The sequence below is a fragment of the Leopardus geoffroyi genome, chromosome A1, assembly GCF_018350155.1.
Source record: "Leopardus geoffroyi isolate Oge1 chromosome A1, O.geoffroyi_Oge1_pat1.0, whole genome shotgun sequence".
NCBI lineage: Eukaryota > Metazoa > Chordata > Mammalia > Carnivora > Felidae > Leopardus > Leopardus geoffroyi.
The window spans coordinates 108,880,144-108,890,671 of NC_059326.1; the positions used below are offsets into that span (position 1 = coordinate 108,880,144).

The window sequence follows — 10,528 nt, forward strand, 5'->3', positions numbered from 1 at the left end:
CAAGGTGCCATCAAGGAATAGGAAAACATCAAATGTGTGGTGGTAAGTCATAGCATGAGAAAGATTTCCACTGGGCAACTCTCCACCATTTTTACTTTTGTAAATGAGTTATTCTTCATTTAATAACAGGATTCTCTTAAGCTAACATTTCAAAATTAAAATCATTTGTATAGGTAAGGTAAATCACAGTATAATGATTAGGAAAATTCTCTTCTTTTTTAAATCAAAAACCCTCCAAATGGTCAGGGATTGATGGAGTGGGGATGACAAATGTACATTTCAGATTGTCATCACCAATGAAAAAATAAAACATTTTTATGGACTTAAAACTGTCAATGCACTTAGATTTGGCAAAAGGAAAATTTAAAACACCTCTATATTAATACAAGGCCAATAGAAATTGGCCATGTAATGAGGTCATTTTAGTGAACTACCAACATGTAAATATAAGAAAAATAATTTCTTGGTCAATTTCAGTGAAACTTTAAAAAAGATTGCCTCTAGAGAACATTTGTTGAGAACAATGCTTTTTCAGTCACATTCTGATACTCAAATTCACTTTATAATCCAATTATAGATTCATCTTTTAATTGCACTAATTTTTAAAAAGCTGTGAGATTTCCATTTCTTCAGGAGATATTTTCATCACTGTGTTCTTCAATTCCACAGATTAAGCTTCCTTCATTATTATTAAGAACGTCATACATGTTAGAGAGATTGCCATTCACTGCTTTTTTGTCTTTCAAAAAGACAAAGGGAGACTACCTAGAATAAAGCTGATTTATCTTTAGAGGCATGCAACAAGAATATTCCCACAATGATTGTAAAAGTACCATCAAAGTACCATCGACATCATCAATAGGCATATCTTGCCACTTCTTAAAAAGACCAGCTAAACATGGGGCACCGGGGTGGCTCAGTTGGTTAAACGTCTGACTTTGGCTCAGGTCATGATTTTGTGGTTTGTAGGTTTGAGCCCCATGTCAGGTTCTGTGCTGACAGCTCAGAGCCTGAAGCCTGCTTCAGGTTCTGTGTTTCTCTCTATCTCTGCCCCTCCCCCACTCATGAGTGTGTGTGTGTACTCTCTCTCTCTCTTTCTCTCTCAAAAAAAAAAAAAAAAAAAAAAGAATAGCTGAACCAGTTCAAACTGAGGTTGTAAAAAATATGTAATATACTGAAGTGAGAATGAAAGTATTGAATATACCCAGGGCCCTGCCCAGGTAATTAATCTGTGTGCTCTCATAGACTATAAGGCTCAGCAGCAGAATCCTGGCCAGATGTCACAACACAGGCTTTCCAGCAAACATCTCTTTGATATCAAGGCTCAGGCCCTTAACACAGGACAACAAAAACACTCTGATTACAGAGCAGATTTCTATGTACACAAGAATGTTTTTCTGTCTATGGCAAGGTCCCACCTCAAAGATTAATATCAATGACACAATGACCACAAGGGTTGCAAAGACTACAAAACCTGGATCTCCCACCTTATGAGACATTTCGTTTGAAGTCTTGATCTCCTCTTCTCTAGAGCATGAATGACCATAACTATAGATTCTAGAATACTTAGCAAACAACCAATTTTCCCATGAAAATTATGTCTTTCATTTAGAGTGGGTGTATGAAGAAAGGATGCACTTACTGGGATGCTGAGAGCTCCTAATGAAGTCACAAGGGTGGCTGGTGCAAAGGCATATGCAGCAAAGTTGGCCACCTCACCTGCTCCCATTGATAGCAATCCAGCCCACCACAATGATTCTTTAAGATATGCATGGCCACCTTGACCTGCTCTCTTGGAGCCTTTCCTGGCAACTTGCAGAAGACTTTGTTTTTTTGTTGTTGTTGGGTTTTTTTGTTTGTTTTTTCAAAATGAAACTCTTGCCAATGAAAATGCTGGAGCTCATAGCCAATCCCAGAACAGTGTAAAAGTTGTATTTTCCATGCCCCTGGATCACTTCATTCGTTACTGAAAAAGTTCTTATGAGTCACAATGATCACAAAACAGAGAAATGACTGGCGCTGGAGGCAGGATTATGCAGTCTTCAAATATGTAAGTTTAATATGGTCTCTCTTATGAAAAAAGGCTGAAAGAGGTTTTAGAGATGACTATTCACTCCCATTTTCTTATAAATATTACTCTTTACTCTCATTTAAAGTTTTAAACCCAGGCAGAGTAGCTCGAGCCCCAGTTGGAGGCTGGCCATGTGGCTTCCCCTCCAATATCTGGCCCTGATCACCTCCACTCACATGCCCACACAGGCTGCACAGGCCACCCCCTCTTGAGCTCCCGCAGCCAGTGCCTTCCTTGCCATACAGGAGGAGGTGAGAGCATCTAGGGCTGCAGCCATGCGCACCTGGCCTCCTCCATGAGGGCGCACCGAGGGGAACCTGCCCCAGATGACATGCGACCCCTAACCCCTGTCTCAGGAACCAAGGGCAATTCTCTATCACTTTCCATCCCAAGAAGTCATCTCAATTCCAGGTGCTGAAGGAAACATCATCACGTTAGGAGAAGGGGGTAAAGGCTTTTTTTCTCTTCTGGGGTGTTATTTTAAAACAGTCCCTAAAGATTTATCTTTAATAATTTAGAGGCCCCATGAGAAGAAGACAAACCTTCCATATGAGCTCTGACCTTCTCCAGCCACTCGAAACACAGCTCAGAGGAGTAACATTTTGCCCTTAGCAAAAAATAATTCAAATGAGGTTCAAAGAATCCTCCAATACCATAGTCACCAACCTGGAAGTAAAAAAACAAACAGGGTTAACTAGGTGGACAACCCTCAAGGCAGTCTAGGAACTCTGTATTCCCAAGCCTGCACCTAAGTGAAGATACAATAAGCAGTTTATCCGGCACCTGCATCTAGATGAGGAAATTAAGGATCAAAGAGGATATGGAACTTATTCAAGGTCAGAAAGCTAGAAAGTAGCAAAGCTGTGATTCACACGCAGGCTTTCGAGTTCCTTAGCTCATGCTCTTAAACCCTCAGCCATTTGTGGACCCAGAGGAAAAAGGATGAGGCAACCAACAATCAGACTGGGTAGGTTTCTGTGGGAAGGCGCATAGAAGTGGGGCTCAGGACATTTCAAGGATAGTGTCCCCAAAATTGAGTATGGGAAGCTTCAGACTAGAGGTAACCATGAATCAAATGCAAGATGGAAAATGGTGGGATGCCTGGGTGGCTCAGTCAGTTGAGTATCTGACTCCTGATTTCGGCTTCTTGATTTCATGGTTGTGAGACTGAGTCTAGCATCAGGCTCCACGTGCTGAACATGAAACCTTCTTGGGATTCTTTCTCTCCCTTTTATCTCTGCCCCTCCCCACATCTCTCTCAAAATGAATAAATAATAAATTTTATCGGAAATGGCAAGAACAGGAGATTAGCAGAGAGATTACCTACTCAGATGGATTCAGATAAGTCATACCTGGAGAAATTCTGCTGTTTCTTCTAACAACCCAGTGATCAGCTAACTCCTTTGATTTACTTGGACAATTACAGGCCCTTTGTCTTCTGTCAGAAATAACTGAACAGGGAAAATCGGGCAGAAGAGGAGGGCCTGAGGAAGAGAGAAAAGGGGACCAATGTGAGTCAGAAGAAGCAGATGGGGTAGAAAATGAGGGGAGACATGGGGGTTCAGAGGTCATTCCTTCTGCAAAGGCCACAACTGTCATTTTTGGCTGAGAAATGCCATATGAGAATCTTTTTATTTTATTTTTTTTTTCAACGTTTATTTATTTTTGGGACAGAGAGAGACAGAGAATGAACGGGGGAGGGGCAGAGAGAGAGGGAGACACAGAATCGGAAACAGGCTCCGGGCTCTGAGCCATCAGCCCAGAGCCCGACGCGGGGCTCGAACTCACGGACCGCGAGATGGTGACCTGGCTGAAGTCGGACGCTTAACCGACTGCGCCACCCAGGCGCCCCAGAGAATCTTTAGAATTCTTACAATGTCAGCATTCACAGGGTCCTTTCCAACCTCTCATCTGATGACAATACTGAGATGATAATGTGAAAGTAAACTGCCCAAGTTTATAAAGCCAATAAGTGGCAGAGCTGGGACTATAATTCAAGGTTTCAAATTTTTAGTCCTGTACCTTTTATGATGGTAATTAATAAGACCTCCCAAACTTCTTTTTTTTTAATTTAAATCCAAGTTAGTTAACATATACTGTAGTATTGGTTTCAGGAACAGAATTTAGTGATTCATCACTTACATATAACACCCAGTGCTCATCCCTGCAAGCGCCCTCCTTAATGCCCATCACCCATTTAGCCCATCCCCCCACCCAGCACTCCTCCAGCAACCCTCAGTTTTTTTCTCTGTATTTAAGAGTCTCTTATGGGCTGTCTCCCTCTCTGTGTTTATCTTATTTTTCCTTCCCTTCTCCTATGTTCATCTATTTTGTTTCTTAATTTCCACGTATGAGTGAAATCATATATTTGTCTTTCTGACTTACTCTGCTTAGCATAATACACTCTAGTTCCATCCATGTTGTTGCAAAAAGCAAAATTTCATTCTTTTTGATTGCTGAGTAATATTCCATTGTGTGTGTATACATACATATACACACACCACATCTTTATCCATTCATCAGTTGATGCACATTTGGGCTCTTTCCATACTTTGGCTATTGTTGACATCTGCTATCGACATCTGAGTGCATGTCCCGTTTGAATCAGCACTCCTGTATCCTTTGGAAAAATACCTGGTAGTGCAAATGCTGGGTCATAGGGAGTTCTATTTTTACTTTTTTGAAGAACCTCCATACTGTTTTCCAGAGTGGCTGTACCAGTTTGCATTCTCACCAGCAGTGCAAAAGGGTCCCCTTTCCCTGCATCCTCCCCAACATCTGTTGTTGCCTGAGTTGTTAATTTTAGCCTTTTTGACAGGTGTAAAGTGGCATCTTATTGGGTTTTGATTTGTATTTCCCTGATGATAAGTGACATTGAGCATCTTTTCATGTGTCTGTTAGCCATCTAGATGTCTTCTTCTTTTTCTTAATGTTTATTTATTTTTGAGAGAGAGATAGAGAGGGGAGGAAGGGCAGAGAGAGAGAGAGACACAGAATCCAGAACAGGCTCCAGGCTCAGAGCTGTCAGCACAGAGCTTGATGCAGGGCTTGAACTCACGAACCTCAAGTTCATGACCTGAGCTGAAGTCAGACACTTAACCAACTGAGCCACAAGTGCCCCAAGGATGTCTTCCTTAGAAAGGTGTCTATTCATGTCTTTTGACCATTTCTTCACTGAATTGTTTTTTGGGTACTAGTTTGATAACTTTTTTATAGATTTTGGGTACTAACCCTTTATCTGATATATCATTTGCAAATATTTTCTCCCATTCCATAGATTGCCTTTTAGTTTTGCTGACTGTTTCCTTTGCTGTGCAGAAGTCTTTATCTTGATGAGGTCCCAATAGTTATGTTTGCTTTTGTTTCCCTTGCCTCTGGAGACATGTCAAGTAAGAAGCTTGCTGCGGCTGAGGTCAAAGAGGTTGTTGCCTGTATTCTCCTCTAGGATTTTGATGGCTTCCTGTTTCACATTTAAGTCTTTCATCCATTTGGAATTTTGTTTTGTGTATGGTGTAAGAAAGTGGTCCAGTTTCATTCTTCTTCATGTCGCAATCCACTTTACCCAACACCATTTGCTGAAGAGACTCTTTATTCCATTGCATATTCTTGCCTCCTTTGCCAAAGATTAGTTGGCCATAACTTTGTGGGGGTCAATTTCTGGGTTTTCTATTCTGTTCCATTGATCTATGTGTCTGTTCTTATGCAAGTCCCATACTGTCTGGATGATTACAGCTTTGTAATACAGCTAGAAGTCTGGAATTGTGATGCCTCCAGGTTTAGTTGTTTGTTTTTTTTTTTTTTTTTTTTTTTTTTTTCAGGATTGCTTTGGCTATTCAGGGTCTCTTCTGGTCCCATACACATTTTAGGATTATTTGTTCTAGCTTTGTGAAGAATGCTGGTGTCATTTTGATAGGAATTGCATTGAATATGTACATTGCTTTGAGTAGTATTGACATTTTAACAATATTTGTTCTTCCAATCCATCACCATGGAATCTTTTTCCATTTTTTGTGTCTTCTTCAATTTCTTTCATAAGCTTTCTATAGTTTTCAGGGTATAGTTCTTTTATCTCTTTGGTTAGATTTATTTCTAGGTATCTTAGATTTTTGGTGCAATTGTAAATGCGATCAATTCCTTGATTTCTCTTTCTGCTGCTTCATTACTGGTGTATAGAAACGTAACCTATCCTTCATTACCCTTTTAATGCCCATAGGATCACTAGTGATGGCCATTTTTTGATTTCTGATATTAGTAATTTGTATTTTCTTTTTTATTGATTGCCTGGCTAGAGGCTTATCAATTTTATTCATCTTTCCAAATAATCAGCTTGTGGCTTTGTTGATTTTCTCTATTGTTTTCCTGTTCAATTTCATTGATGTCTGCTCTAATTTTTATTATTATTTTTCTTAACTTCTGACTTAATTTGCTCTTATTTCTTTCCAGTTTCCTAGGATAGAAGCTGAGATTCTTGATTTTAGATTTTTCTTCTCTTCTAATATAAATATACATATATATGTGTGTATATATATATATATATATATATATATATATATATATACATTCAGTGCTATAAACATCCCTCCAATCACTGCTTTTGCTGCATCAAATCTGATAAATTGTATTTTCATTAGATTAAAATTTCTAACTTTCTCAAGACTTCTACTTTGACCCATATGTTATTCAAAAGTGCATTGCTTAATCTCCAAATAATTTGGAATTTTCCAGTTTCTTTCTGTTGTTGATTTCTAGCTTAATTCTTAATTCTGTTGTGGTCGGAGAACATACTTTGTATGACTTATATTCTTTTAAATTTGTTAAGATGTGTTTTAAGTCTGAAGATATGATCTATCTTGGTGAATGTTCCATGTGAGTTTGAGAAGAATATATATATGTAGCCTTTGTTGGATGAAGTATTCTATAAATGCCAATTAGATTCAACTTACTGATGGTGCTTTTCAGTTCAACTATGTCATTACTGATTCTCTCCTGGCTCCCTCTGTGAATTACTAATAGTGAAACATATTGAAGTGTCTAACAATAATAGATATTTCTATTTCTCCTTTAAATTCTATGAGTTTTTGCTTCATGAGTTTTGATACTATACTGTCAGGAGCACATACATTCAGATTTGTTCTGTCTTCTTGAAGAATAAGCTTATTATATAATGCCCTTATTTATCACTGGAATTATCTTTGCTCTGAAATCTGCTTTGTCTGAATTCAATATAATGACTTCAGCTTCCTTCTGTTATTTTTTTTAAAGTCTTTTTTATTTATTTAAGTAGTCTCTACACCTCATGTGGGGCTCGAACCCACATCAACATCAAGAGTCACATGCTCTCCTGACTGAGCTAGCCAGGTATCCCCTTCAGCTTCTTTTTGATCAGTGTTAGCTTGGTATATCTTTTTCCAACATGTTACTTCTATTATATATGTGTCTCTGTGTTTACAACAGGTTTCTTACAGACAATATGTGGTTGGGTCTGTTTTTTTTTAATCCACTCTGATAGTATCTGTCTTTTAATTGGTGAATTTTGATCATTCTCATTTAAAGTGTTTTTTAATATAGTTGGATTAATACATACCATATTTGTTATTCTATTCATTGCCCTTATTCTTCGTTTCTTAGTCTTCTAATCTTTTTCTGCCTTCCCTGGTTTTAATTGAGCATTTTATATGATTCCATTTTTTATCTCCTGTTAACATGCCACATCTTCTAAAAAAACCTTTCAGTAGTTGTTTAAGAGTTTGCAACCAATTCAAGTCCACTTATAAGTAACGATCTACTGCTTCATGGTTGGTGCACATACCTCATAATGGAGTATTCCCAATTTTCCCCTTTCATCTCTTATAACATTTCTGTCATTCATTTCACTTATGCATAAACTATAATCACCTAATATATACTGCTGCTATTATTACTTTGAACAAACTTATCTGTTAGACCAGGTCTAAGATAGACAAGTAGAAGATTTTATTTTGGGGAGAAAAAGATTTTATTTCACCTTCATTAATTTCTCAAAGACCCTTTCTTTATATAGACTCAAATTTCTAACTTATATCATTTTCCTTCTTTCTAAAGAACTTCTTTCAACATATCTTGCAAGGTAGGTCTGCCAGAAACAACTCGCTCAATTTTTGTCTGATAAAGTCTTTACTTCACCTTACTATTTAAGGATAATTTCACTGGATACAGAATTCTAGTTTGGTTGTTTTTTTCTTTCAACACTTTAAATATTTTACTCCTTTCTCTTCTTGCTTACATAATTCTGAACAGAAATCTGATGTAATTTTTACCCTTAAAGCTCTATAGTAAAGGTGGTTTTTTTCTCTATGGCACCACATAAGATTTTTTGTCTTTTATTCTGTGCACTGTGAATGTGAAATGCCTAAGGGTAGAACTTTTGGTATTTTTCCTGCTTGGAGTTCCCTGAGATTATTGGATCTGTGGTTTGGTATCTGACCTTACTTTCGGAAAATTCTAAGCCATTATTACCTGAAATATTTTTTCTCCTCATTTTGTTCTTTCTTATCTTTCTGCTGTTCTCACTGTGCATATGTTACTCCTTTTGTAATTTCCCCACAATTCTTACATATTATGTTTTTTACATAAATTTTCTCTTCAGTTTGGAAAATTTCTGTTAACACATCTTCAAATCTCATTGCTTCTTTGCTCAGCCCTTCCAATATGCTGATAAGCCCATTGAAACCTTTTTTCATTTCTGTTACAATACCTTTAGTTCTAGCATTTCTGTTTGAAACTTTCTTAGAAGTTCCAACTCTCTGCTTATATTATCCATCTGTTCTTGCATATTGTCCACTTTTTCCATCAAAACCCTTAGCATAAAGGAAAACCGGGGGAATTCAAGATGTTCACAGACAGCATTAATGATCTAAACATAGACTCAGAACTCTAGAATGCCACACACATGTACAGTACTGTGTATAATACCAAGAAAGACCTAAGTAGGCCCTAATTTCTCATGTCCCACGGTCCTTGAGTCTCTGAACAGGCCAGATGTGAAAGTTAAGGCAGAATTGTAAACTGCCTGCCAGAATATTGAAGGTGTGCCCTGACACCCACACAAGTCCCTCAGAAAAGGCTGAGAGACTTTTGGTTCCAGATATCTAAGGAAATACTGGTCTAACAATTAGCTGACCTGCAAACTAACCAAGCAGAGATGTAAGAGGCCACACAAGAAAATAAATACATGACACTGTGAAAGTCACTACACAAACAGCACAAACAACAACAAACGCTGGGAATGGGATGAGGGGGAATCTAATTTCCAGAGTTCCCATACTACAAGATTTTAAATTTCCAATTTCACACCCTAAAAATACAAAAAATGCAAAGAAACATGAACATATGGTTCTTACACAGAAGAAAAGCAGTCTGCAAGCCCATAACTGGACTTAGTTAATAAGAATTTTTAAGAAATATTTATTTATTTTTGAGAGAGAGAAAGAGAGACAGAGACAGAGAGGCACACAGAGAGAGAGAGAGAGACAGAGAGAGAGAATGAGTGGGGGAGTGGCCGAGACAGAGGGAGACACCAAATCCAAAGCAGACTCCAGGCTCTTAGCTTTCAGCACAGAGCCCAAAACAGGGCTCAAATCCACGAACCACAAGATCATGACATGGGCCAAAGTTGTATGCTCAACCGACTGAGCCACCCAGGTATCCCAATTAATAAGACTTTAAGCCAGATATGATAGTAAATATTTTCAAAGAATTACAGGCAACCATGTCTAAAATGCTAAAAGGAACACACACACACACACACACACACACACACACACTAATGATACCTTACCAAAGAAAGAATATCAATAAAAAGAGTAAAAGTATAAAAAAAGAACCAATAGCAACTCTGGAATTGAAAAATAAAAGAACTGCAATATAAAATTCACTAGCAGATTTGAACTGGCATAAAAAAGAATCACTAAGGGGTGACTGGGTGGCTCAGTCAGTTAAGCATCCAACTCTTGATTTCAGTTCAGGTCATGATCTCTCAGTTTCTGGGTTTGAGCCCTGCACTGCACCCTGCACTGACAGTGTGCAGCCTGCTTGGGATTCTTTCCCTCTCTCTCTCTGCCCCCTGATAATGTGCTCTCTCTCTCTCAAGAATAAATAGATAAATTTAAAAAAATCACTGAACTTGAAGACAGGTCAAATAAGATTACCCAGTATACAGAAGAGAGAGGAAAACAATGAATAAAAACAAGAGAGTGTGAGGTAAAAGGGAGTAGCATACTGAATCTCTCTCTACCTAAACAATAATTGCACTGCCAGAAGTTGTCTGAAGTGACTGTTGAAAGTGTGCAGCTTCCTGGGGAATGCTTGTTTGGTAAACTACAGTTATTACCGTTTGATATCAGATCTCAGTAGAGTTTCGGCTACCCATCCCTGGGGCAACCCATATTTCTGCATGGCTGAAGCCAGAGTGGGTAATAA

At 38.2% G+C, this 10,528-nt stretch overlaps 1 pseudogene; it reads right to left on the reverse strand.

Annotated features, from left to right (window-relative positions):
- Nucleotides 1-602: 602 nt before the first annotated feature.
- Nucleotides 603-1,835, reverse strand: LOC123600756 (annotated as a pseudogene).
- Between the last annotated feature and the right edge of the window lie 8,693 nt (nt 1,836-10,528).